Source organism: Pseudorca crassidens, chromosome 5 (genome assembly GCF_039906515.1).
Source record: "Pseudorca crassidens isolate mPseCra1 chromosome 5, mPseCra1.hap1, whole genome shotgun sequence".
NCBI lineage: Eukaryota > Metazoa > Chordata > Mammalia > Artiodactyla > Delphinidae > Pseudorca > Pseudorca crassidens.
Genome location: NC_090300.1, coordinates 146,251,557 through 146,265,746, shown reverse-complemented (window position 1 = coordinate 146,265,746; position 14,190 = coordinate 146,251,557). Strand labels below are relative to the sequence as shown.

The window sequence follows — 14,190 nt, the reverse complement described above, 5'->3', positions numbered from 1 at the left end:
CTGGGGCTTGCCTACTGAGACAGTGGCTGGAGCACACAGGCTCCCTCCTCCCTGCCGTTCCGCCCAGGCTCGGCTGACCACGGCCACGGCCAATGGTCTTTGCTTTTCCTTTCCTGGCCATCTGGCCTCCACCTGGTGGATAGTCACGGGCTTTCCAGACTCCTCCCAGCTGCCTGGAGAGTTGGCCAGGCTGGAGCCCTGGGGAGCGTGGGGTCATCATCTTTGGGTGAAGTGGTCCTCCTCAGCCTTTGGACGGTCCAGCATGTGTCGCTTCACGTCCCCTGCCTGCTCTGGGGTGGGGGTGGGGGGCCGATTGGTTTTGCTCTTGCGTCCAGCGCAGTGACGCGCAGGGACCGCGTCAGAACCTGGGCACCACGAGATTGGCTTTACACGTGGCTGGAGGCGAGAAGAGGCACCAGGAGGCCTTTGGGGTGGAGGGTCAACCCTGCTGGGTGGGCACAGTTGGCCACTTGACTCACAGTTGTGAAAATGTATCCGCAGAAAATTGGAAGGAGCAGTGTCATGACAGCTCAATTTTGTTGTCGAACGTTCCGACGTTCTTTGGGCTCATCTGGTGACCAATCTGCAGAGCTATCGTGCTGCCTGGCGTGGCAACCTCACCGCCCGGCAGATGGCTCATTAGCTTGGTACTTGTTTATTCTCCGTGTCTTGTTGTCATCTGACCCTGCTCTCTCAGACCATCTCCTTCGGGCACCCAAACACCGAATGCAGCTCTTCAGGGCCGTTTACCACGATCAGAGGGTGAGTTTCTGTGACGGTGCCTTCCGTACCACTGTGTGTTGGGGGTGGCCCTTACGCTGTCTGGCTCATTCTGCATTCAGAATAATAATCGCCCCATAAGTATCTGACCAGCTAGGCTGCTGTCCAGTTACTCCATCCCTGAGCCAGCAGACCCTGCCTCTACCGCGCCCCCAGGAGCCGAGGTTCCATCCTTCATCAGCGCCACCCTTGCTGTGTGTCGGTGCTGTTCTAGGCCCCGGGGAATTAAGTGGAGAATAAACAGAAATCCCTGGTCTGGAGGAGCCGGCATTTTAGTGGGAAACAGATGAGATGGTGTAAATAAATGCAACATGTAGCATGTTGGATAATAATTAGTGCAAAGGAGAAAAGTCACGTGGGGAAAGGCGTGCGCCATGGAGTGTGCAGCGCTGACGTCGGCGGGGTGGCTGGCGGGAACACACAGGGGTGAGGGAGCAGGGGGCCCGTGTCCATCGGAGGAAAGAGCCTTCCAGCAAACGGAGCAGCCTCAGGCCGAGGCCCCTCCCCCAGGAGAGGAGGGCGGGGGTGGTACGGGGCAGGGGGGGGCCTGCAGGGGCTGTGGGTCAGAGAGGTGAGGGGTGGCAGGGCCGTACCAGGGCCGTGGTTCCGCTCTTTCATATGGAGCTGCGCAGAAGGCTGCGCAGAGGAGAGACGCGGCCCCCTCGGGTCCAGCCGCTGCTGGGTGGGGACGCCCTAACGGGAGGGGTGGCGGGAGTCCAGGAGGAGCTGCCCCCATAATCTTTGCGAAGAACGACAGTGGTTTGGGCTCCTGGGGCGAGGAGGAGTGGCTGGATTCCGCCTCTGATCTGGAGATCGTTTGGCTTTTTCATGAAGGCTCAGTGACATCATTTCTGCGTTTTGCTCCCCTTCCCTTCTGCAGACGGGGGTTCTGCCTAAATTCGTGCTCCTCCATCCTGGACGGCCCCTGGGGTTAGGCTCCAGCAGCCACCCCTCCCCTCTGCCTGCACCACATCAGCCCAGAGGCTCCCTGGCGTCCTTGACCTGCATTCCTGATCCTGGCTTGGCCACCAGAATCGCAGCCAGTGTAAGTTCCCAGAGCCAAGATACAGCGGAAGGAAACCGCCTGCCTCTGCCAGGAGGGCTGCGCCCGGATGACGAGCCAGGGTGGGGCAGGAGGCCTGGGGCCTGGTGGCAACTTGGCCACTGAGCTCAGAGCCATGAGGGGGTCCAGGGGGCGAAGTTTCCAGCTGTCTGGGCTGTCAGGGTGTGAAACCCTGCCTGAATCTCGCAGGGCCGGGGCGGAGGCGAAGGAGCTCAGGGAAGTGCACAGCCAGCCCCTTGGGGGCCTCAGCCTCCGTGTGGGCTGAAACTTCTCCTGGTACCGTCCGGCCTGCGCACGGGCTCATCCCTGCCTGCAGAGCTCAACCTTTAATTGCCATAAAGACCTCATCAAGGAAGAATTTCAAATGAAGAAGTCAGAGCCAGAGTGCAGAACGGAAGGGCCGAGACTGTGGTCTGCGGAGCTGGAGGCGGGTTTCCGGGTCCCACACCAGCTCTTCATCCCTGGCAAGAAGGGGCAAAGCCGCAATGAGGAGGAATAGAGGGTCTGCCCTGTGCCCCCAGAGTGGGCGGCCTCCAGCAAGGATGCAGAGGCGGGGAAGGAAGTTCAGAGTACTCAGGAAGAGTCCGGAGGGTGTCTCTGTCGGTGGGAGGAGGCATCCGTCTAGAGTAGCCGGGCCGGGCCAGGTGGAGCATCTCCCCCCCCCCACCCCCGGCCTGCAGCGCCCCAGGACAGGGTGGGCCAGCGGGTCTGCAGGCAGCTGCCGATCCAGCCCCCAGGGCGTCCTCTGCCTCGTCTGTCTTGGGTGTAACTGGTGTTTTTAATGACTCTTCCGAAAATAATCCAGTTGCTTCCTGTGCTTATTCTTCCGACCTGGGGGGCGGGGGTGTGCCCCAACATGAATTTGTCGAACAAGCAAAATGTATGAGCGCCTACTGCATACAAGGCACCGAGCGGGCCTTGTTAAAGGGGATTGGAGTAGTCAAAGGGGGTCTGGAAACACCCTGGGAGAGGATTAGCATTAACAAGCTGGTCAGAGTAAGATGCTTTACGTTCTGAGAGTTTTACCATCGGCCTCTTGGAGGAACCAGCCTGCTTTGTGCATTTCTAACAAACCGAACACCCCATAAACTGCTCTAACCTTCTGGGAAAACCATCTGCCAGGAGGCACCAAGAATGAGAGGAAGCGTGTGCCCTCTGGCCCACCTGCCCCAAGCGTTCGTGCGATGGCAGTGCCAGCTTCAGTGGTACAGTATTTGATTTATACACACATCAGCTTACTCCTTTTGATGGCTTTGGTAATTACAAAATTATTACTAGTTGTAAATATTTCAAACAACGCAGAAAAAAGGGACAGTCCCATCCAGGTCAGAAGGTGGAGACCCAGCCCTTCTTAGTGGTCATCCAAGGGGGTCACGGACATACCTGTGTTCTTACCTGCTCCTTATTTATCAGGTTCCCTATATGCTGGGCATTGAGATCTTCCTCATCACTGATTTCTACTGGCTCCTTTTATATTGTACAAAGGATAGTAACCCTTTGACGATCGTATATTTTACAAATATATTCTACAAGTCAGTGGCTTCTCTTTTAACTTCATTCGCGGTATCTTCATAACACATTGAAGTAATCAAAACTCTACCTCTTGTCAGCTTTCTGGATTTCTTGTTGGCTTAGAAAGGAGATGTCGTTTATAACAGAAAAATTTAAAAAGAAATAAAGAAAGATGTGACCTGGATTTCTAAAGATTGGGACCGCTAATTAAATTGTGGCGCATTTGCCGGAGGGAATACTGAGGACGATGATTATGACGGTTTATGGAGGCCGAGGGAAGTTACAACCCCGCCAGTGACAGGGCAGAATCCAAAGAGGCATTTACACCCTGACCCTTCATTCCCGCCCCGACCCTTTTGTCAGCAAGCGCTCCAGGCCAGGCGACGCAGGTCTGGCTGTGGACAGAACCCGGCCCTGCTTGACGGGTTTACCTGCCGTGCTAGGCTCTGTGAAACCTGGCGGAGAGTTGAACCGATTTAGGAAGAGAATACGAAATGGTTGGTTTAGGTTGGTAGGATTCTAGGCATTTTATAAAAAACATTTTTTTCTGATGCTGTGATGTTATTTTTGCCATAAAACGGGGAAAGGGGAAGAGTTAAAGTGCTAAACAAGGAGCGTGCGCGAGGCAGCATCCTCCTGCTTCCTTGGAAGCGGCTGCAAAGGGAAGAACAGGTCTGCTTCACAAACGTGGCGCCGTGAGCCTTCCAGACCCAGGCAGACACTCGAGTCTGCTTACAGCGGTGGCGTGGAGTCACGCTCCTTGCCAGGACCCCCAGCTGGCCCCCCTTGTCCCCTTCTCGTGGGCGGTGACTCCCTTTCTGGGCAGCTGGCGGGTCAAGACATTCTTCCGTCCTCTCTCGGTCCATTTTTGTGGCCTCCTACCTGCCTCTCCTCCCTCCCCCCTCCTTCGTGAGTATGTGTCCCTGGATCTTCCTATTTGGTCCATCTGCCCCTGTCATCTCCCTGGCTGGCCTCCCTGGGGACCTCCCATGTGACACACCTGGCGTCTACTATCTGTCCTGTCCTTCTCCGTCCCCATCCCCCGAAGACAGCAGACACTCTGCTGTGACGTTCGTGTCTGCTCTTCATTTCATCCGAGAATAATGTCCCTCCCTCTCTCCTCCCCTTGATCGCCTCTTCCTTGAGGTCCATTCAGGTGTCATTTACACGGTGCCGTCTTCCTGAACCCCCAGATCTCTGGACCAGGGTGGGGAGCTCCTCCCTGGGTCCCTGACGCCTGGCATCCTGTGTGATTCCCGCCATGTAGCCCCGTATGATTTGCGTGTCCTCCCAAGCTTGACTCCTTGTTGATCAAAGGGGGTGACAACAGCTGGCCCGAGGTGTCCTGAAGATTGACGGCAGTGGGTGATAATGCGCGAACGTGCGTGAGCCCGGGCCTGGTGCACGTCGGGGCTCGGGGCTGTCTTGTCCTGGTTGGAAGAGCGGCGTTGCCGTAACCCTCACTCACCCTGTGCACCCTGCCACCGTGTCCCCACTAAATGATGCCCTTGCGAGGGAAAGGCGGAATTGTGGGCGGGCTTCAACAGGGGCGGCCCTCCCCCCGGAGCTGAGTGGACGTCGCACAACCTTCAGCAGGTGAATGCCTTTCTGTGACCGGGCAGCCCCCGTTCCTCTGTACGAAGCTGATAACCTGTGTTGAATTTTTGACCTTGGCTTAATTAGCATCAAAAGCCGTACTAAGAGCCAACCGTGCATTCCCTGCCCTTTGGCTGAAATGTTTTTCTGAGTTTCTGAGGCGGAAGGTGGTGCCTCGGGCCAACCCCGGGAGGCCTCTGCCCCATCGCCCCGTGAGAACCTGTTTCTCCACCGCCTGCCGCTGGAAGCTGGAGTCCTGCACAGCCCGCGCGGGTCAAGGGCCACCACCCAGCAGCCAGTTCTGCAGCGCTGGGGACCTGTCCCGGAAACAGGGACAGCCTCCCGTCCCCTCTCATGGTGACACGCCACTTGCCACCTCTAACCCATCTCTCCCGCAGGGACTGTGGCTGCTGTCATTTCTGGACAGCACCTGCTGGCCCCTCAGGTCACTCACCTGGTAGGGGCTCCCAAGAACTGGGAGTGAGTGACACACACCCTGGGGGGCTCAGGCGCTGTAGCAGCACAGGGACCCCGGCTCTCTCTGGACCACGTTCCCTGCGCTCAGATGGGTGTCAGGGCCCGAGAGCTCATCCCGACGCACAGAGCTGCCCCAACTGGGAGAGGAACAGAGTGACATCATCAGAGCTAAGGAGGCTCCAACAGGGCGAAGTGGGGTGAGGCAGGGGTTTGTGTGCTTTGGGCCCAGTCTCCTGGGGGATGATGCTAAGACCTGCCACCGGCAGTGGCCGCTCACCAAGGAGCTCTCGTTCCTGTAATAATCTCACTGTCTCTTGTCACCCCAAGTTCTTTGGCGAGTGGGGATGGCCGTCCACCAGACGCCAACTCGACAGGCTGTTTTTTTTTGTCTGGGCCTCTGGGTGAGCATCGGAGTCTGTTCTCAGCCTCCCCTGCATTCAGGAGTCCCAGGGTGACTGCCCCAGCAGGTGCAGGAACCTAAGTCATTGCCTAGCTGATCCAAGCACCCAGATGACCCCCGGCTCTGGCTCGACTCAGTAGTAAGTCTGCCGTTGTGAGTAGAACCCACTGCAAACTGATGATCTCATTTCCAGAACTAGGACACGACGGCCTAATTCGTATGCAGACCTGTACATGATTATCCATAATAGCTTATATCTGTAGATCCTGGCGTTCCGACTTAATTGCAAGCTCTTTAAAGAGGAGGATAGTGTCCTATTTATTTTGGATGGCTTCCGCAGTGCCTAGGAATGCTTTAGAAAATATTCCGAATGCTAGTTTAGGGGCCGGAGCTGGTACATCCTTCAGCGAAAGAAACTCTTCTGTAAACTCAAAGTTGGACAGTGGTCATGCCTCTTGTAAATCTGTGACTAATTTCCGAAGCACCCACCTGTCCAAATCAGCAGGAAGTTCCCTGTCCTGTATCCCAAGAGCGTCCTTCTCCTTCCCAAGTGTCCCAAACCCCAAGGGTTTACGAAGGTCAAAGGGAAGGGCCACTGAATCCTTCCCCTGGGGAGAAGGCAAGGCCCCGATCAGCCCATTTCTTCTTCTATTGCGTCCCACGAAAGTAAGCAAATAAACAAAAAGTGCCCCTCCTGCAACATGGGAGAAAGATTAGATTTTGAAAATTGCAGGATGATGGAAGAGAGAGATCTTAACAGCTGGAAATTCCTGTTTTTCTTTTTTTTTAAATTTCTTAGCAGTTGAGCCGTGACTAATATTTGCTCATTTAAATAATTTGGGTCTGAGAGCCATGCGCTGTGGGTGATGCTCCAGGCATCCCCCTGACGGCAGCTTTAGGGAGTTGGGTCTCAGGAGACCCCACTGTCGGCTGCCTCCCCTCAGACGGGTCCCCTCATCCATGGAGACAGGAGAGTGGCTCTCTCCACAATCCATGGCCTCTACGACCTCTTCCCTCCTCCTCTCTTCTCTCTTTCTTTTGGTTTAGTTCTTTCAACTCCATCTAACCTGTGGATTTCCCTTTCCTCCGGCCCTGAGGAAAGTCTGTGGAATTCAGTCCCAGACCCTCTGGTCCCCTAGCCTTTGGGGTGAGCCCATTCTCAATACCATGACGCCCTTAAATGAGGGAAAGCACTTTTGAACACAGAAAAGGCTGAGTTCTAAAAAAGAAGCTTCTGCTAAGAAAAAAGCATTTGCCAGAGTTTGGAAACATGAACTTGCGATGGCCTGTTTCTGATCAGAACTTCGTAAAGACCAACATCAAAACAAATGGACAGGCAGGACCTGTCAGGCCTCCCAACCTCTGAGCCCGGCCCAAATTCAGACAATTGCAAATAAACACTCACTGAGCTCAGAGCAGGGTGAAGCGCTGGGCCTGGAGTGGGGAGTCGGGAGCCGGGAGCAGGGATTGTGGCAAAGGTATATGTGGCTGGGCCCTGCTCTCTGACAAGCTCACAGACAGACAGTGGAGGAAGATTTGTAAGCAAGAGATAGTGCCCATCTCCCCTCGTCCCCACCTGCACATACACGCAGTGTGATAAGTCCCATCTCCAGTAGATATTTGCCAAAAGCTCTATCAGTTAACAAGATAGGCAGAATTCTACCAACCTGGGACTTATATTCTAGCGGGGAGACAGACAAACAGACACCTACCTGGGACTCATATTCTGGTGGGGAGATAGATAATAAACAAACAATAGATGTATAATTCCAGCACAAAGATAAGACTTATCAAGGAAAAAATAAAGCCAAGAAGGAGGATAGAGGATTCCTCGGGCTGCTGTTTTAGATATTGTGGTCAGGGAAGGCATCATGGGGGGGGTGTGTGTGACATTTGAGCAGAGTGAAAGACTTGTTTGAAGGGAGAGCTGTCGAGGAGGAGGGAACAGAAGCAGGGAAGGCCTGAGGCAGCCAGGGCTGGGGCAGGGAGGTGGTGGAGCAGAGGCAGAAGGACAGCTGGGGATCAGAGCGGGCTGGCGTTGCAGGGTTTGGGGTTTTACTCTCGGTGTAACCAAAGCCACAGGAGGATCAAAAGCTGTAAAGTGACCCGAGCAGACTTGGATGCAGGTGACATGTGTGCAAGGAGGCCAGGCAGGGCCAGCAGGTCCTGGGATGTGGTCAGTTGGGGTTTGAGTCCAGCTCTTACTTGTTGGGCAACCCTGGATAGATTGCTTACCCTTCCTGAGCCTCAGTTTTCTTCTCTGTGAAATGGGCACATAGGGCCTTTGCAAGGATTAATGGTATAAAGCGTGTAAAGCACTTAGCCCCACATAGCGTGACTTCATCCATGCCTTTCTTCTTCCTCGTACTTCTCTGTTCTGCTTTCTGTATAACAAGCACTAGATCACTGTTGCCATGGCAGTTGTAATTTTTTTCACTTGGGAGTGTAGGTTTAAGAACTGCTGAAGAGGCCCCTTCAGAGCGTTGAACACTCCAAAGAAAACTTCTGCTCCCACATCAGGGCGGTCGGCAATCGTCTTCCTTCCTGAGATGCTCCAGGTGACAGCATCCAGCCGTGGGGAGGGATGCCCGGATCAGCGAGGACCTTTAATGGGAATCACCTGGGGCCTCCCCTTCTCCATCTTTCCTTGCTGCCTTCCAGGAATGGAGCTGGTCCTGCTGACCATCAGAGCGTGTGTGGGATGCCGTGTGCGCCCAGAACCACCTACTTCAAGGCTATCTCCCTGGTGACCAGCTGTCCCCGTTCACACAACATTTGTGCAGCAGCAGCTCTGTACCTGTGGTGATGAGACACAGCTGGGGGGTCGCTGCCGTCGCTGTTTCACATACATTTGCTGCCCCCTCCTTCTTTTAAGTGCAAAGGTAGGAGTGGGTCTAACAGCCTACCGGCAAACCTTCAAATTGCCGTCATCTCAGGGCAAGCCGGTCCTCAGCCGCGTAATAAACAGGGTGAAAGAACACGGGCGCTCAGCCACCGCGTACAGGAACGTTTGGTGCTTCGGAGGAAGATAGATTGGAGGCTTTTCATCTGTGAGGTGTCCCATAAAAACATTAATGTTTGATGATGTAAGATACGGTTCCCCAAATTTCTTTTCTTTCTAAAACACAGGGCCAGCGAAACCCGGATTACATCCAGGGCTCATTAGATGCTTTATTTGCAAGGGACAGAATCTCAGCTCAAATAAATGTAAGCAAAGGCTACGCTTTGACTCACAAACGAAAAGTCCAGGGGTCGATCTAGAGTCAGAGGCACGTGGATCCGGGTCTCCGTCCACATCTGTCTGTCTGTCTGTCTGTCTTCCCCCAACCCACAGCCGCCACAGGGGGGCTTTCCCCATGTGGCCAGTGTCGTGGCTGCCTCGCTGCCCGGAACTCACATCCTACCGGCACCGTCACCCAAGTAGAATGAGAACTTGGTGGGAACTGAGCTGGAGGGAGAACCCCACGAGGCCAAACTGGGTCCAGCATGAGTCATTCCAGCAGGGAGCCGGGCACTCTGATTGAGGTGCCTGGTCACTTCACAGCAACTTCCATGAGTCACAGCTTAATATGCTCATTATATTGTTTTAAATAAAATTTTACTTTCGATCTGTTTTAGATTTACAGAGAGATGACAAAGATAGCACGCAGAGTTCTCATGGACCCTGCACCAGTTTCCCCCATGATCAACATGTTACCTTAGCGGGCTACACTTAGCAGAATGAATGAACAGGTATGGATACATTATTCTTTTTTAAAAAAATGTACTGAAGTCTAGTTGATTTACAATGTTGTGTTTAATTTTTGTTATGCAGCAAGTGACCCAGTAATACATATATGTGTTCTTTTCCATCATGGTTTATCTCAGGATATTGGATCCGGTTCCTTGTTCTCTACAGTAGGCCCTCGTTGTTCATCCTTTCCATATGTGACAGTTTGCATCTACTAATCCCCAACTCCCACTCCATCCCTCCCCTCCCTCATACCATTGGGTAACCACAAGTCTGTTCTCTCTGTCTGTGAGTCTGTTTCTGTTTCATAGATATGTTCATTTGTGTCATGTTTTAGATTCCACATATAAGTGATGTCATATGGTATTTGTCTTTCTCTTTCTGGCCTACTTTGCTTAGTATGCTAATCTCTAGGTCTATCTGTGTTGCTGCAAATGGCATTATTTCATTCTTTTTTATGGCTGAGTAATATTCCATTGCATATATATAGACCACATCTTCTTTATCCATTCATCTGTCAATGGACATTTAGGTTGTTTCCATGTCTTGGCTATTGTGAATAGTGCTGCTATGAACATAAGGGTGCGTGTATCTTTTGGAATTGTAGATTTGTCTGGGTATATGCCCAGGAGTGGGATTGCTGGATCCTATGGTAGTTCTATTTTTAGTTTTTTGAGGAATCTCCATACTGTTTTCCGTAGTGGCTGCACCACTTTACATTCCCACTAACAGATATTGATACATTATTCTTACCTAAAATTCGTGCTGTACTCTTGTTTTCGTGTTTTCCTAATCGTTTTTTCTGTTCCAAGATCCCAGCCAGGAAACCACGTAACATCAGGCATCCTGTCTCCTGGGGATACTCTGGGCTGTGACAGCTTCTCAGACTTTCCTGGGTTTGATGCCCTTGAGAGCTTCGAGGAGGACTGGTGAGCTCTTTTGCAGGATGTCCCTCACTTGGGATCTGTCTGACGTGTTTCTGATGGAACTGGATGGGGTGTGGGTTCTGGGAGGGGGACCTCGGACGTGAAGGGCCATGCCCGTCACCTCTTACCCGGCATCCGTGCATCAATGCAGTGACCCCTGGTGGAGGTGTGGCTGTCAGGTTTCTCCCCTGAGAAGTTACTCTATTTCCCCCTCCCCACGCTGCCCTCTGTGGGAGGACATCCCTGTGCACAGCCTGCACCGTAGGAAAGGGGAGGTGTTCTCCCTCCCCCAGGGCAGAGGACCTGCATAAACCCTTCTGAATTCTTCTGCGGGGAAAATCTTCTCTTCTCACCCTGTGTATTTGTTTATTCAACCATTTATTTATCTGGACTCGTGGATATTTATTTTACCCTTTGTGCTATAATCCTTGGCTACTTTGTTTTTTTGCCCAAATTCTTCCACTTTGGCCACTGGGGGCTCTTTCAGTGGGGTCCTCTGTGCCTCTGATGTTCCTCCATGTGCTTTTTCTTTCTTTTCTTTTTTTTGCCCCAGGACTTCTTTAGTTTCTGAGACCGCAAGACGTTGCAGCTCATCTTGTATATTTCCTGCCCTGGTCCTAGAATCAGCCATCTCTCCAAGGCACCCTGGTTCTTTTTACTGGAGAACGGTATTAAGAACCAACATCTGGTCCTGAGTGTGCTCATTGCTGCTGGAGTTGCTGCAAGGCTCAGCTGTCCCTTACAGCTGACTGAGCAAGAAAATATATGTGAACCTACTGAGCCATGTGTATACGCATGTCTATAAATACTTCCACGTAGAACCTCGGTATCTATGTTAAGTCAAACGTGACCGTATTGGTATCTCCCGCTCGAGCCCATTACCATGTGGATCGTTGCTGCCCCTCTTCTTGCACAACTGTTACCTCCCACTCCCACGGTGAGAAAGCCACCGCCTACCACCCATGACTTGTTCAACTCCAGTATCTATGTGTTCGGTGTTTGCAGGGCCTGTCAGGGGTGGGTGGGCTCTCAGGGCCTGGCCGTCTGGACGTAGAGGTGAGGAAGGGCTGGACGGGTTTCTGGCTGGGAAACCAGTCTACCCTGTGAGCTGCCCGCTCCCAGCTCCGTGACCATGGTCACCGAGCAATCCAGGCTCCCCAAGCTGGAGGCTGAGGGCCAGCAGTGTTGCGGGAGTTTATCATCTGCTGTGGAATTCACAGATGACTGAGCTGCTTCTCTGCAGAGCGTTCGATAAGGCGCCTGGACAGATGCTCATTTCTTCCTCCCAGCCCGGGCGGGATGCGGTGGCTGCAGAAAGAAGGAGGTGACAGGAAGGGTGTTTTGATGAGCACTCACACGTGGAGGTAGGAAGAATGCACAGTTTGACAAACCGTCCAAGGCTGGAGGGAATAAATAAAGACGCTGGGAAGGGACCTATCAGATGACCCTGAGACAATCTTAAACCTAGGAAGGATGTATAAGGGATGAAGAGTCTCAAACGAAAAAAGACCTACTGTGTAGCACATGTAACTGTACTCAATACTTGTCCCTCAATAAGGGAAAAGAATCTGAAAAAGAATAGATTTATATATATGCATAACTGAATCACTGTGCTGTACACCTGAACTAACACGACATTCTAAATCAACTATACTTCAATTAAAAAAAGAAAAAGAAATTTAAAAAAGACTCTCCATGTGCCGGAAGAGGAAGAACGGGAGTTAATGTTTTTTGTTTTTTGTTTTTTGCGGTACGCGGGCCTCTCACTGTTGTGGCCTCTCCCGTTGCGGAGCACAGGCTCCGGACGCGCAGGCTCAGCGGCCATGGCTCATGGGCCCAGCCGCTCCACGGCATGTGGGATCCTCCCGGACCCGGGGCACGAACCCATGTCCCCTGCATTGGCAGGCGGACTCCCAACCACTGCGCCACCAGGGAATCCCCAGGAGTTAATTTTGAACGAAGCCGTGAATCTCTTGATGAGAAGACCGAGGTTGCAATGGCAACTTCAAAGCAAAATGTTGAAAGGTAGTCTTTCATCCAAAAGTGACCTCCCCTTTGAAAAGTCCCCAATCCAGACCCAGGTAGCGTGGGCAGGGCCCCCAGGAGCCCACCTGATGAGACTGATGGTTTCATAAGGGTTCAGCACGGGGTCTGCTCCTGGAACAGGGCTCTACTGGGACTGGGGTTGAAGCCCTTCCTGTCACTTTGCCCTCCTTGGAGGGCATCTGAGTTTGGGGCAAGTTACTTGCCGGCAGTGGTCATCCCCTGCCATGGCCAGGAGCCCCTCTGTCTGTGTTTTGTGGGTCAGCAGAGCTAGCCTGAATATTTTGCTCAAAAGTAGCTCAACACTGTCAGTGGACCCAGGAAGTCCCCTGTAACCTGACCCTGAGGACGAGTTTTTTGTAGACATTTATAGATTGCCAGGAGAGTGAAGAAAACTTCATCTTCTCTGTCCCCCTGACACCACCCCAAATGTAGCTGGGACATTACATCAATGTCACGTGTTCCTTTCTCCATCTCTGAGACGTCGATGCTCATCAGAATTTGCAAGGGGGTCACGGAGCTCAGAGCTCGATGGTTCTTGGAAGCAGGCATGGGCTGTCAGAGGCAGCTTTCCCCCAGTGTGTGCATGTGTGCTTGTGTGTGCGTGTGCCTGTGTGTGTGTGGCTGTGTGTGCATGTGCGCCTGTGTGCGCTCCTGTGTGTGTGCGTGCGCCTGTGTGTGTGCGCGCGCTTTGTGTGTGCATGAACTCTGTAAAATTCTATTCAAACTCCACACGAATCCCTCTCAGGTGTGTGCGGGTTCATCTAATCCCACCCACAAAACACAGAGCGCCTCCAAGGCCAATTCCCTGAAAACCTCATCACGGCAGCTGACGAAAACACACAGTCTTCCGGTTTCCTAGAAATAGTCATTTTTATCATTTTGCAATCCGGATGGATTCTTTGAAGAGATGCTGTTCTCAGGCACGTGGGTTTGATGGAATTGTGTTCGCGGTAACAAAAACAACGCCAGGCCAGGAGCTCCCAAAATGCTACTAACATCCCTGTTTGTCAGTAGGTTTTACACACTGGCCTTCCACCCACTTTCTAGCTTTAAAAAAGAGAAGAAAATGGTGTACAAAATGGCCTAAAACTGGAAAAGGCAGGCCTCTCTGGAAGCACTCCTCAGCTGAGCTGCGGCGTCTGTAGGGCTCTGTTATGATATTGGTCTCACCATCCACGTCAGTGGAAGAGTTAGTCAGACTGAGGAGTTATCACTGTGTGGAATAAATATCCAGCGATCTGACTGCATGTAACTCTTTCCCATGATGATCTGATGTTCGGTGACAGAACTTACATGAATCATTGTTAAATCTACTTAGCTGACTCACAGAGAAAGGAGAAGCGCTATCTCTGAGTAAACACAGTGAAAACCAGGGATCTCTGAGTTCTCTTCTTTGCTTTAATTGGGGCTAGGGCTTCCCTGCCCACCCCTTGTGGGTGTGACGATGTCCCCCTCGGGCCCTCCGTCATTGGGAGAGCTCTTTTGCATTGGTGAGGAGGTTAGTTGTGGTGACCTTAGCGCGGGCAAAGCTCTCTCTGTCCATGGCATTTACATCTCAGGGTCACTGTGTGCGTTTCAACACATTATCTCCGGAAAAAGAAGCCAGGGGAGGAGTTAAAGATGAGGTTACTGTCCTAAGCCGTGGGCACTGGGTGGAGAG

General features: G+C 52.5%; 1 long non-coding RNA gene across 1 annotated transcript; it reads left to right on the top strand.

Annotated features, from left to right (window-relative positions):
• The first annotated feature begins 1,337 nt into the window (after positions 1–1,337).
• Positions 1,338–13,845, top strand: LOC137225490 (uncharacterized). Its single transcript, XR_010943868.1, has 4 exons — positions 1,338–9,035; positions 9,447–9,560; positions 10,371–10,487; positions 11,038–13,845. It is a non-coding gene; the product is annotated as an uncharacterized lncRNA (long non-coding RNA).
• The last annotated feature ends 345 nt before the right edge of the window (positions 13,846–14,190 follow it).